Source organism: Anser brachyrhynchus, assembly GCF_964034855.1.
Source record: "Anser brachyrhynchus genome assembly, chromosome: 3".
NCBI lineage: Eukaryota > Metazoa > Chordata > Aves > Anseriformes > Anatidae > Anser > Anser brachyrhynchus.
Genome location: NC_137696.1, coordinates 227,705 through 240,810, shown reverse-complemented (window position 1 = coordinate 240,810; position 13,106 = coordinate 227,705). Strand labels below are relative to the sequence as shown.

General features: G+C 50.5%; 1 long non-coding RNA gene across 1 annotated transcript; it reads left to right on the top strand.

Annotated features, from left to right (window-relative positions):
- Window positions 1–2,468: 2,468 nt before the first annotated feature.
- Window positions 2,469–5,446, top strand: LOC308192748. Its single transcript, XR_013949104.1, has 2 exons — window positions 2,469–4,545; window positions 4,648–5,446. It is a non-coding gene; the product is annotated as an uncharacterized lncRNA (long non-coding RNA).
- Window positions 5,447–13,106: the final 7,660 nt, after the last annotated feature.

Sequence of the window (13,106 nt, the reverse complement as noted above, 5' to 3'; positions counted from 1 at the left end):
AGTATTTCACAGCTTTGCAAGGTGGTTTTTACCTCGGTGAGGGGTGGGTGAATTAGAAAAAGCTATTGCAAATATCTCCGCTATAACTGAAGAACTAGAAAATAAGTTTGATAAGTTTGCAAAAATAGCACCGTAGAATCGAATAGTATTAGATTCATTAATAACCTCATAAGGAGGAGCGTGCACTGTAATTAATGCTAGTTGCTGTATAGATGTAGATCAAACGGGACGGATTTGACTGATATTTGGGGGGAAAAAAAGGTATACTGGGGGGCGTGGGGGGGGAAAGATCCTACATAGAGTAGCTCAAGATGACAGTTCCTGGGCATTTAGAAACATGTGGGAGAAACTAACTTCGTGGTTACCTGAACAGAATTGGCTCAAACAACTATTTGTTGGTATTGTAAAAATAATGGCGTTGTACGCCTCCCATCCCCCGTGACATCCGAAGAAGACTATTGCGCCTTAACGTTGGAGAAACTCAAGAGCGCGGTACGTGAAGAGGTGCAAAAACAACAGTAGGAGTAAGGAAAGGAGAGGAGGGAGCTGTGAGAAACTAAGTTGTGTTTTTGCAGTAGAGAACTAATTTTCTGTATTCCGAGGTAGTTGTGCAGTCATAATGAGGAGAAACGCCACGTGGGTAAGCGGACAGTAGGCGGCCTCACTGTTCCGAAATAAGGCAGAAGCTTGAGGAAAAACAGGTTGAGCAGCGTGGGCACGGTAAAACAAAGATCACAGGTTCCTGAAACATAAGAAAGGGGAAAAAAAAAAAAAAAAGGAAATACGAAGGGAGAAATTAAAGGGTTGAAAAAGAAGTAAGATTGTACATACATGGTACATACAGGGGAGGGGATCGGGCGTCGGGGAACAGGGAATAAAAGTTGATGCTGTGCTTACTGCAATGCGCTCCTGATCGGCAGGACGCCCGCCACTGCAACCGCGAATAAAATAGCCTCACAGAAGATCGCGTGTCAAGAAAATTATTTGAGATGTTTCTCGCAGACAGACTTGACGAGAGAGGACCAAGAACACCCGCGCCTTCTTTAAAAATAAATAAATAAATAAATAGATAAAAAGGCAGCACGGGGGCAGCCTCAGGGTCGCCTTCCCACAGGGAAGCGGCGCCGTGATTGGCTGGACAGTGAGGGCGGAAGTGGCGTCACGGCTAGCCTTAACTCAGGGCGGAAACGCTCCGTGATCGGCTCGGAGGAACGCAGGGCGGAGGTGCCGTGCAGGGCTTGCCGGCGCTATGGGCGGAAGCTGTCGGGCCGGGCCGCCGCGGCGCGGTGCCGCAACGAGGTTGGTGGTCGGCGCCGCCCCGGGCCGGGCCGGGCCGGGAGGGGGCGAGGCGGCGGGCGGTTGGGGCGCCACGCGGTCGGCGGCTTCTGCGGAAACGGCCCTTGTGCGGGGCGGGGGCGGCGTCGGAGCGGAGCGGAGCGGACCGGGCGTGCGGCGGGGTCTGCACTGCGCGGAGCTTCGGAGGGCTGGGGGAGAGGGGGGCGAAGCGGCGCGGGGGGGGGCGGTTGCGTGCGCTTGGCCGACTCCCCTCTGGGGCGGATGGACTGCTCCGTCCCGCGGCATGCTGGGAGCTGTAGTTCTGTGGCGCGCGGCCGGTCTTTCCCCGAGCCGGGGCCGCGGCCGGGGCCGGGCCGTGCGCGCCGGGAGGCGCAGGTTGCCGCTGGCTGCGAGCGCGGCTGCCGGCGGTGAGGCGAGCGAGAGCCTTCGGGGGCGCTTCCCCGGAGCGTCGGGCCGGGAGGGGTGGGGGCTGCGGCGGCCGGGCGCGGGTCCTCGCTGCGCTCGATCGTCGGGCTGCGCCTCGGAGGTTTTCCTCCCCCCGCGCGCTGACGGCCGGCTCTCTCCTTTCCCTGCGGCTCACCAGGGCAGAAGCAGCTCCCCGCCGCTGGGACCCCCGCGGGGTTTGTCGCCGAGCGAAGGTGGCGCGGCAGCTGAAGGGAGGAAAGCTGCAGCTGGCGTGCTGCAGTCGCAGGTTTCCCAGGAGAAAGAGCAGCCCGTCTGTCCCAGCTGTCCGGGTAAGTCGCAGCGACCTCCGGGTGAAATCCGGGCGTGAAGGGGATTTTGGTGGCTCTCTTAGACGGCTAGCCCTACCAAAGGTCGCATCGGTTACAAAAGGCAGTAGTAACCTTGCAGTTTGTGTGTTCTGTAGCGTCTGTAGCACAATAAACTGGCAGGTGAAGGAATGAGCGGGTACAAATACACGTGACTCTACAGCTGAGATTAAATAACGTGCAGGTTCTTCTGTGTTTTGTCTTTCAAAGCGCGTTGTTTGACTCGGTGGTCCTTAACGATGATCCTCGGTGGTCCCTTCCAACTCAGGATATTCTACGATTCTGTTGTTGCCGAGCGCCTGAGCTTTTTGCTCACATTACTGAAGAAAGGAATGGCTGTGCTTCTTCCCCACCCCCCCCTCTTTTTCTTTTTTTTTCCTCCCGCTTCAGCTTTAAGAATTATCCTAGAAACAATGAACAAGTGCTTGCAGGGCTTTATGGAACGCTAGTTGTGGTCAGTCAAGAACGACTTGGGAGGCAATTCCTTTCGTGGAATTGTAGAGTGATCGAGAGATCAAGGCCAGCGTTGTGAAGAAATAGTGCCAGGTTATAGTCACAGGTGACTGCCTTCTGAAGGGAACAGAGGCTCCCATCTGCAGATCAGACCATCTTTACCGAGAGCTTTTCTACCTGCCTGGGGCTTGGATCAGGGACATTGCTAGCGAGCTTACGAGCTTAGTTCAAACTTCAGATTATTCCCTACTCCTGCTCTTTCACGTGGGTACCAACAAGTTTGCAGCAAGAAGTCTGTGTTCAATCAAAATAAATTTCAGGGCCCTGGGAAGATAGCTAGAGGATTCAGAAGCACGGGTTATCGTCTAGTATTTTGGGATATATTAAACACAGTGTAGCCAGCTGGTCAAAAGAGGTGATTCTCCCACTGTATTTAGCGTTGGCGAAGCCTCTCCTTCAATATTGTGTGCGATTCTGGGCTCTACAATATAAAAAGAACGTTAAGATCCCTGAAAGCGTACAGAGGAGGGCAACAAAGCCGGTAAAAGGATTGGAAGGCACGCCCTGTGTGGACGCTACGGTACTTCGGCTAGCTCCTCGGAATTGTATATAGTCATGAGTAACGCTCCTGATTCTAAATACATAGTCTTTCCCTGCATATAAGCCGAACGCTATTCTACAATCGTTTGCTTCTTCCGGCAGTGGATCCTGTCTTTCAGTGATTTATGGGTACTTTACATGTCCTGGATATTGCTTTCCAGATACCTGGAGCTTGCTAGCTTTTCTGTCTCCCAGACGTGTGGCTGATAGTGGTCTAGTCTTGTGAGCTGTGCTGCCGTGAAGTCTGTCACCTGTTGATGTTGAAGGTACTTTTCTGGAAAGAGGAAGGTGGTTGGTACAGTTTCACACCAGGCCATCAACAAAATCACGTACTCTTTTTATCATCTCCAGACGTGTTTCCTTCGGTGGCTTCTGGACTTTGGTCCATATTGTAGGCCCCGAGAAGGAAGGAGGTTGGCTTTTCATAACCACAATTTCTTCCAGCTGTTTCAGATGGATTTCATGGTTGATTCTAGTTGAAATGACTGCCTCAGGAAAAAAAAATAACAAAAATGGTAGTCCAAACAACTTATAAAAAAATAAAAATAAAAAACAAACGAAAACACCGCTCCCATTTCCTCACAGCTTATTCATTTGCTGTGGTATCTTCTTTATGGAAAGAAGTGTCCTTTCCTTCCCAAGCTGTAAAGGAAGAGTTCAGGTACTCTTCACTTGTGCGCTTTAATCTGTGACGTGTTTGTTCGCATAGAACTTCTGGGAAGTTTGGCGGTAGAGTTTAGGGTTTACATGTTAGGTAAACAGAAGTATCGCTCAACTCAGAACATAGTTAAATAAAAGTACAATATTTATTTAAAATGAATAAGTGTGTGTCTATAGTCTTGTGTCCTTTCTTTGCAGAACTCAATAGTTAGCCTTTATACATATTTCTAAGTTGCCCGGTTTATCAGTGTACAACACAGCATTCGGGAATATCATCTGAGATTTTAGGTGAAGAGGACTGTCCTTTGTTCAGTTGTGCACTCTTGTGTGTCAGCCCTGATTCTGAACCGTATAAAAGCTGGAAACTTCTTTCCGGTTTTCTCTCTAACCTCACTGAAGTGTGGGTACTTCCCAGCGTACGTGATGCTATTCAGCATGTGGATATTCTGTTTCCTCACACTAGCTACAATTCCGGTGAAGTTACGCATCTTGAGCCTGCATGTTAGTGTTTCATCCTTTCAGTTCCACAAAAGGAGGGTTCAGTGGAAGTTTTGAATCCTGTAGAGTGGAATACAGGTTTTTAGCCTCAAAGGCTTTAGTTATTTTTCCCTGGTGAGCTTTGGAACAGAAGATATGTAACATTAACAATTTTTTATTATTCATTTCAGGACTCTTTGACAGCCCTCCTGGATCCGATGATGCAAAGCTCACTGACATATCCTACCCAGGAGACCAACAATCGGTGACGTTTGGAACCAAATCCCAGGTGGGAAACATAAGTGATCAAAGTGGAGCAAGAATTCGTGTTGAGCATGGGGATTCAAATAACAAGTGCATTTTCGGGAACTGGCTCTATCCTTCATCGCAGGTGAAAGCAGCTCTGTGGGCCCTCCAAGGAGGCACCTCTGCAGTGATTGCAAGTGGAACCCACCCAAAGATCTCGGGTCGTGTCATCACAGGTGTTGTGGAAGGGAAGAAAGTTGGAACTTTTTTTTCAGAGGTAAAACCTGCAGGTGAGTACGGAAGTAACATGTACATTGGGAGCTGTAGAGATTTCCTGGAAGTTTAGGGTCAAAATTTGGCTAGGCCTGCCTGTTCAACAAATGGGAAACTACGCTCTGCTTGACAAACGGCTTTTGAAAGGTAACTTTTAATGTTGGAATAGAACATCTTGAATCCTCTGCTCGGGTTCCTTCCAGCTGATGACTTGCTGCATCAGACTTGCATTCAAAGAACTGGGTAGAATTTGTATTGCTTTTAGTCTTAGAGGTTATCATCTATTATTGAAGATTCCAGGGTGAAAGCGTGCATATAGAATGTACGGCTGAACTAAGATAGTGTGTAGTTTGGGTTTTTGTCGTAAGTTCTTTTAATGACTCGGTCTTTTGTTACCGTATGCAGGAATGTTTTCCTGCCTCTGTGTTGCTGTGACAATGTAACAAGGGCCGCAGAAAGTCAGACCAAAGATCGGTGGTCTTAGCAGAATGGAACGAGTATAGAGCGATACTTGTGACTTGCACTTTAAGACAAGCCAATGCCTTTGAGTATAAAAACGCTTAATGTGTTTCTTGTAAAAATCGGCCATATCCTTTGAACCCATGTAAACACTTAGCATCCGTGGGTCACAGCAGTCACGAGCCTTAACTAGGTATTGTGCGTAAACTCTGGAGCTAGCACTATGTGGAGAACTGCTTCCTTTATTTTGTGTGTGTTTGTGGGCAGGAGGAGCGTTGAAGTTTGCTTCCTGCTAGCTTTTGATGCCCCCGCCTTCTGTATGGAAAGAGAACACGGGTGATCGATCTCTGTTCAACTTCTATGATATGAGACATCGTCTTTTCCCTCATCGTCTCTTTGTCACATGAAAAAGGTTTTTTCTTAGTCCTTTTCTACAGAAACTGTTCCAAAAGTTTGGCGATCCCCGTTTCTCTTGGCTGAAACTGTTTTTATTCTACTGTGACCTTTTTAAGATAGGCAAAAATAAAATTCTGTGTAGCATCCAAGATGCAAATGAACCTTCAGTTTATGAGATAGCAAGGCTAACTTTGAGTTTTGATCAGACTGGTGATGTTTCTTGTTGCCTTTCCTAGGCCTTTTCCAAAAGCTTAAACGTGTAAGTTGCTCTTCGACGCTGATGAGCATTGGGGTGATGTTTTCATAGGATTATGTGCAGTACCGAGGCCTGATTTCCCCTTTTGCCTCTGCATTTCTTCACGTTTATCTGCTTTGAATTGTGCTTGCTATTTGGTTGCATAGCGGCTGCAAAGGAATCACAGGCTGGTTGAGGTCGGAAGGACCTCCAGAGGTCACCCGGTCCAACACCCCTGCTCAAGCAGAGCCACCCAGATCTGGTTTTCCAGGACCACGTCCAGACAGGTTTTGAAACCTCACAAAGACCGTGACTCCACGACCTCCCTGGGCAGCCTACGCTAGTGCTCAGTCACCCTCACAGCGAAAAAGTATTTACTGATGTTCAGGAAACCACAGGAGGGGAACATCCTATGTTTCGGCCTGTGTCTGTTGCCTCCTTTTTTGTTCCTTGGGTACCAGTTAGAAAAGTCTGGCTTTGTCTTCCTTCCACCCTCCCTTCGTGTATTTACAGACATCGATGAGATCCCCTCCAAGCCTCCTCTTCTCCAGGCCGAACGGTCCCAGCTCTCCCAGCCTGTCCTCATAGGAAAGGTGCTTCAGTCCCTTACCGTCCTCGTGGCCCTCCGTTGGACTCTTCGCAGTGTGTCCAGGTCTCTCCTGTACTGGGAGGCCCAGGCCCAGCACTCCAGGTGCGGCCTCACCGTTCCTGAGCAGAGGCGGAGGATCGCCTTTCTTGACCTGCTGGCAATACTTTGCCTAATGCCACCCAGGATACCCTCAGCTGCTTTTGCAGCAAAGGCACATTGCTGTTTCGTGTTCAAGTTGGCGTCCACCAGGAAACTTAGCTCCTTTTCCGAGAAGTTCCTTTCTGGGAAAAAGTGCGATATCAGCGCTTTTCACTTTGTCCTACTGCAATAAATTTGTATCAGCTATAAAGCTTTTCATCTTGTAACCCCACGTCTCAGACGATTACAAATATGGTGAACAGCAAAAGTAAAGGTGAAATCTTACTGCGACCCTTCCTCTACCATGGAACGTGGTTACTCCCATTCTTTCTTTTGTCTTCTGTCTTCCAAAACACGCTTGAAATACTCAGGTACCTTTTTAAAATGAACTCTTATCTCCTCGCGTGTGTCACTTTTTTTCGAAGAACACGAAAATACGCTCTACTTTATAAAGTATGACCTCGCTTTAAAAAGCTGTTTTAACGCTCCTTAATTAAGTCTTCTTAATCAAGTGTCCGCTAGTTCTTTTCTTACCTCCTGTTATTTTCCTTAACGTGGGAATTCCTGCTCTGGCAATTTCTGTAGGACGCTTCTGAAATAGAAGTCCGGGCCTATTAGTCACATTTCAAGTCATCTGTCCTACAGACAATTTCAAGAGAGTTAAAAATGAAAACGTAGCCTATCCGTGAGCTACTTGAGAACTCCTTAGTGAAATGCTGCGTGAGCCTTTTGACTTGTTACTTCTGCTTCTGTTTCAAAACTTGTTCTGTATCGTTTCAGTTTGAGACAGGTTCTTTGATATCCACGCCAAGAAGAAAACCTTTCTTCCGTAGGAACCCTTCAGTGTGCACAGGGAGAGGCGTGGAGAGAGCAGCTATTCTGCAAGCTGTTACTCAGGCCGCTTTTGGCTTCCAGCGCTGTTTGTACATTCCCGTGTTGTTTTGCAATCTTTTCTCTTTTCGTTAGTTGTCTAATTAAACTTTTTCAAAGGATGCCTCCCTGTTTTCAGTTTTCTCCTAAATCTCTCCTGAGATTTAGCCGTCCTTGTATTCTTTTGCTCTTTGTCAAGTCTCTTTGATACAAGCTGTGTGCAGCTTTGATACGAGCTTGTTTGTCCCCTATGACCTGGATGATCTTGCTGAATCTCCGTGATGCCTTGAAAAGGGCTGTGCTCGGGGACCGTGGCAGCATTTTGGTATCTGATACAGATTTTCCTGTTCTGGCATACAGTGAATTTCTTTGATATGTCTATTAGGACCGTACCTGTTTTCCTGCTTTGAGTAAAGAGTTGGAAGATGAAAGGTTAGCGTTCGTTTCCTCCCACATGGGCTGTAACCTTTGTCTGCGTGTCTTGTGGTTGTGTTTTGTTTGTTTGTTTGTTTTGGCAGGCCCTCCAGCAGAGCAGCAGGGTGAAAGGGCTCGAGCTGGTGGCAGGACCCTGGCAGCTCTGCAGCCTGAGCAGGTGAGAGAACAGTATGTGCTCACTCTTTAAGGTTGGGAACACGTGGCAAGCCTTAAAATACAGGTTTATAACACAAATGGGTCCTGGAAAAAATCAGCTGGCTCCAAGCATCCAGGGAGTCAAGACGGCGAGAAGATGTGTCAGTAGAAATGAGCTGAAGTGAGCCAGATGTCAAACACCACGGACTTCATATAAGGATGCAGTTCAGAAACTTTTCTCTTTCAGAGAGCGGAGATTGATTATCGTCTTGCTGACTTGTTACCTGATCAGAGAGAAGAAATTCTCTTGGCAAACGAGAAGGACTTAGAAGAAGCTGAAAATAAAGGTAATATTATGGGTCCTTTCATGGTACTCCTGTTGTCATGAGCTTTTCTGGGCCTCAAAGGAAATGAGCAGAACTAGAATATTCCGTCACCTGCAATTGGATATTACGGCTGTCACAGGTTAGTGAGCCCAGGACTTTGAGAGCTTGTCAGTGGAAACAGCTGCAGCTTCCATAATTACATGAGAGATGTCTTCATCAGAGAAGACAGAGAGGCCTTTGAAAGCAGCAACCCACGGCATTGTTTAAAAAAAAAAAAAATCTAAATAAATAAATAAATAGCGTTTTCTTTTGCCAAAGGAGGCTCGCTTTAGGAATTGAATATAGCAAGTATCTGCCCTGTTATCGTCATGTATGAAATAGCATGAGTATCTCCTGGGCTGGTTAACGTAATGTTTGGCCCCTGTGGGGAAGGTTGTTACTGAAAAATGATGCTTTCCGGAACGAACCATGTTACCTTCTGACTGAGGAAAGTACAGTTCAGGCAGCATAGACTAAATCCGTTCTCTTGCGTTCGAGGGGTGCATCGAGAAGCTGGTCTTGGGTTAGAAAATGTGTGAAACTGGCACGTCGCAAACTGTAATGCAGAGAGATCTTTGATAACAAAAGCGTATTTCTCTTGGTGAGTTACTGGAAGGCTGCAAGAAGTCTTGCCTCAAAAGACTCTTCTGAAATGAATTCTGTTGCCATCCCAATTTTTTTTTTTCTACGGGCACATTCTTGGGACTTGCTTCTGCAATGTCGAGAGTTATGCAGGGTTGGTTTTTGATACCCAGCGTAGAGAAGGAGTTAGCTTACGTTCAGGTGCTGCGGTTTCTGCACGTGTCTTATAACGTAGGTTCCCTGCTTAACTTGCAATTTATGAGGTTCCTACCAATGAGCACTTTCCTGTCCATGCCGAACGCAGCTGAGTTGCAGGCTACCATTAAACATCAAATGTTTGATATAGATTGCTAATAGCAAATCGCAACTGTTAAGAATATATGCTAAAAAAAAATTAGCACAGAAAGTAGAAGCTCTAGGCTGTGAGTGGTCTGTCCCATACTGATACTGCATGTTTGCACCGAGGCAGAATGATTGCTTTCACTCGCTTGTGGAGCGATGAGTCTAGGCTCTCACTGCTAGTATTTTTAGCAAGACTGATTGAGCATTTCTCTAACATATGAGCAAGTGTTTGAGGAGCAAGTGATGGGTATGGGCACTTAGAAAGAGACTGCCAAAGGGCAGCTTCCTATTTTATAACTGAATTTTGTGAGCGTTGGTCCTCGTTTCATACTGAAGGGGAGTATGCTCTAGTGAAGGGAGTATGTTCACGTGAAAGGAAAAGGCACTAGTCTCCCTCGTCTGGCATTATTACTTCCTTGCTGCTAGCTCTCTTCTTCATAGAAAGCCAGCATGTTTCCTCGTCACATTCTAGTCTGCCTGCCTAGACTTCAGCCTTTGCCTCCTGGGTCTCTTGCCTTGCATAGACAATCTCTCCCCTTCTCCTCTTCTTCTTCATCTCATTTGTAAACCTTTTATCAGGCTGATTCTTACTGGCTTCCCACCCCCCGACCTTTTTCTTTTTTTTCTATTTTTTTTCTATTTCTATTTTTTCCTTTTTTCTATTTTTTTTTTTACAGACTTAGGATGGCTTGTCTTGTTAGTTACTTTTCTTCCTGCCAGCCCCCAGCCTCAAGTTCTCCGATGCGACTTCAGAGGATCATCTTTGATACCTCCGCATCTGAATAATACGGTTTCTGTCCCATGCTGTAGCTGACGGCAGGACGGACTCTGAGTGCAGAGGAGAGGTTGCTTCCTCCCTGGTTTCCTATTGCGTCCCATACTGGTTTGGGTAAGCAATTTCAGAGGAAATTTGACTTCTCCGTGGAGCAGCGTGTGCCTGACAGCTAGCTGGAGACAGCACACACGGCATTGAGTCAGCGCTCCGAGTGCGGTCCTGAGTTGCAGTAAAGGTAAAACAATTGCAGACTGACAGTTTAGCTTCTAAGGAGCATCTACAGATAGCACGTTTGCCTCTGATGCTTAAAAGGCGAGGGTCCGAGATCACATTTCACGGACTGCTTCCTAGAGATTTCAAGAAATGCAATCGTTCTGAAGCACAGCCGCGCTCCGTTATTGTTGAAAGGGAACGAACTGCCTTGAGACCCGTTACGTGGGAGGGAACCGGGGGCGGAAGTGACGTCAGGGCGTGCCCTCACCGAGGGCCAAAACGGCTCCGTGATTGGCTGGACCGTGAGGGCGGATGCGGTGTCCGAGCGAGCCGTCAGTGAGGGCGGGAGCATTCCGGGATTGGCTGGGAACCCAGGGCGGAAGCGGCGTCACGGCTAGCCTTCACTCAGGGCGGAAACGCTCCGTGATTGGCTCGGAGGAACCCAGGGCGGAGGTGCCGTGCAGGGCTTGCCGGCACTATGGGCGGCAGCGGCCGGGTCGGGCCGCCGAGGCGCGGTGCCGGTGCCGCCCCGGGCACGGAGTAGCGCGCACCCCGAGCACACGGCGCTTGCCAGCTTTACGGGAGCAGGTTATGTAGCGGGGCTACATAACACAGAACAGCTTCAGCTGTCGGGGGAGGGGAAGGCGACGGGGTCTGGCCGCGATGCCGGGGCAGCGGGAGCCTCTCCGGCTGCCGAGCTTCAACCTGCCGCACAGCTCAGCTCAGCGCCGCGCAGCCGTTTCCTCGCCCCGTTCCTCCAGTCCCCCCGCTCCGGGAAAGGCGGGAGAAGCGGGGGTGGGGTGGGTAAAGCGTGCGCGTTGAGATAAAGACAGTTTAATAGGACAGCAAATTAAGAGAAAGTAACGACAACAGCGTGTACGCACACGCAAAGCTACCGCCGCGCGCGTGTCCGGTTGCCCGGCCGGTTCCTGAGCAGCAGCCGCCCCCCGGCCGTCCTTCCCAGTTCCGGACGCCCCTTCGCGGCCAGCTCGGGTCGCCGTCCCGGTCGCGTCTCCTCCCGGCTCCCGGAGCAGACAAAGCGTCTCCCCTCCGGCCCGAGCGCGCTCAGCGCTCGCAGCCCCTCCTCGTGCGGCGGCTCCGCTCCCCCTTCTGCCGCGCCCGGCCGGCCGCCCGGGCCTTCCTTGCCGACGAGAGCGGCCCGGCCCGGCCGGCCGCGCGCAGGTCCCGCGGCGCTGCTCGGTGCCGCCGGGGCGGGTGGCCCGGGGCCCCGGCCAATGAGGCGGCGGGCGGCGGCGCGGCTCCGGGGAGAGGGGCGGGGCATGCAAATCACGCCGGAGGGGAGGGGAGGGGGGCGGGCGAAGGGGCGGGGCGAACGCCCAGAGGAGGCCGAGCTGCGCCAATCAGCGCGGAGCGGAGGTCGGGCGCAGGGGCTCGGTGGGCGGGGCACGCGGGCGGCGAGCCGCGGGGAGGGAGAGGCGGTGCCGGGGGCGGGGCATGCAAATTCGGCGCGGGGCCGAGCGAATCGGGCGCGCGGGGGCCCGAAGGGGCCGCTGGGAGGCCCCGGCGACGCGGCGGCGGGGCGCTCGGGGGTCGCGGCTGCGAGCGGAGCGCCCGAGAGTGGGCCAGAGCGGCGGGTTGAGCCCCGGGAGGGCGGGGGCGGGCGGTGGAGCAGCGGCCGTGAGGTGGGGGTGGTGGGCGCGGGAGGGGGTGCGTGTGTGCGAGGTTGAGTGAGCGCCGCTGCGCTTCAATGGCCGGCAGTAGTGGCGCGGAGGGTGGCGCAGTAAGCGGGGCGTTGAAGGGGGTTCCGGCGCCTGCCAGTGAATTGGCAGAGTAATTAGGAACCGGCCGTTCCGTCACGGGATGTTCGCAGTTTCGGTTGGCTAGATGGAAAGGGACCGTAGCGTCCGTATCTGTATCCTTGATCGTAGTAGCAGGAGTTTTGACGGCCCTTGGTTGTTGCATTATCCCCTGTGTAAAAGGACTGGTACAGCGGCTCACTGAAACTGCGCTGTTGAAACAAATGACCGTGGAGCCACCACCTTACTCACGTAAGGCGATGATATTAGAGGGGATGGAAAGCAAAGAAGGTGAAGAAGAGGAAGAGATCTACCAAATTACACCGCAGAGAAAAGTTTTGCAAAAATCAACAATTTATAAAGAAGAAAAGGGGGGAATTGTGGGAATAAAAATGTTGTTTTTGCAGAGTTACGTTGTTTAGAGGGAAGGAATGCGGTGTTGAGATAGGCTCGCAGTGATAAGAAAGCTTAACGGACAACCTTGTAAAATGCAGACAACCGGACTCCTCAGAGCAGCTAGGTGAAAATCACGGTGTCAAGTCAGATCAGTGAAGAAACATTACCGCTTCAAACAGTAAAAAAGTCAAAAGAAATTTGAAATTGAACAGGCCGGCAACTGAAGGCCACGTAGTGTCTGTGAAGCGTCGGATAGGTTGTGAACCCGGAATACCCAGTCAGTGGGGAAACACGGGAGGGTCCCGGTCGTCGAGAAAGAAAGTACATAAACTGTACTGTGTGACTAGTAGGCGCGCTCCTGCTTGTGGGACGCGTGCCATTGCGATCGCGAATAAATTACTACTTCACTGAGATCCTCGCCTGAGCCTAAGCTACTGGCTACGGAGTGTTTCTCACGCTCCCTGCGCGTAATCCTGGCTACAATATACCGTGTTATCGAAGGTGCCTTTTAAACAACATTGATAGAAACTCAGGGGGCGATAGTACTGACCCTGGGTGTGGAATTATCCACGCAGGGAATAATCCACGCTGCACCAAATATGGTAGCCACAGGAGCGCTAATATACATAGCGCGTGCCAGATGC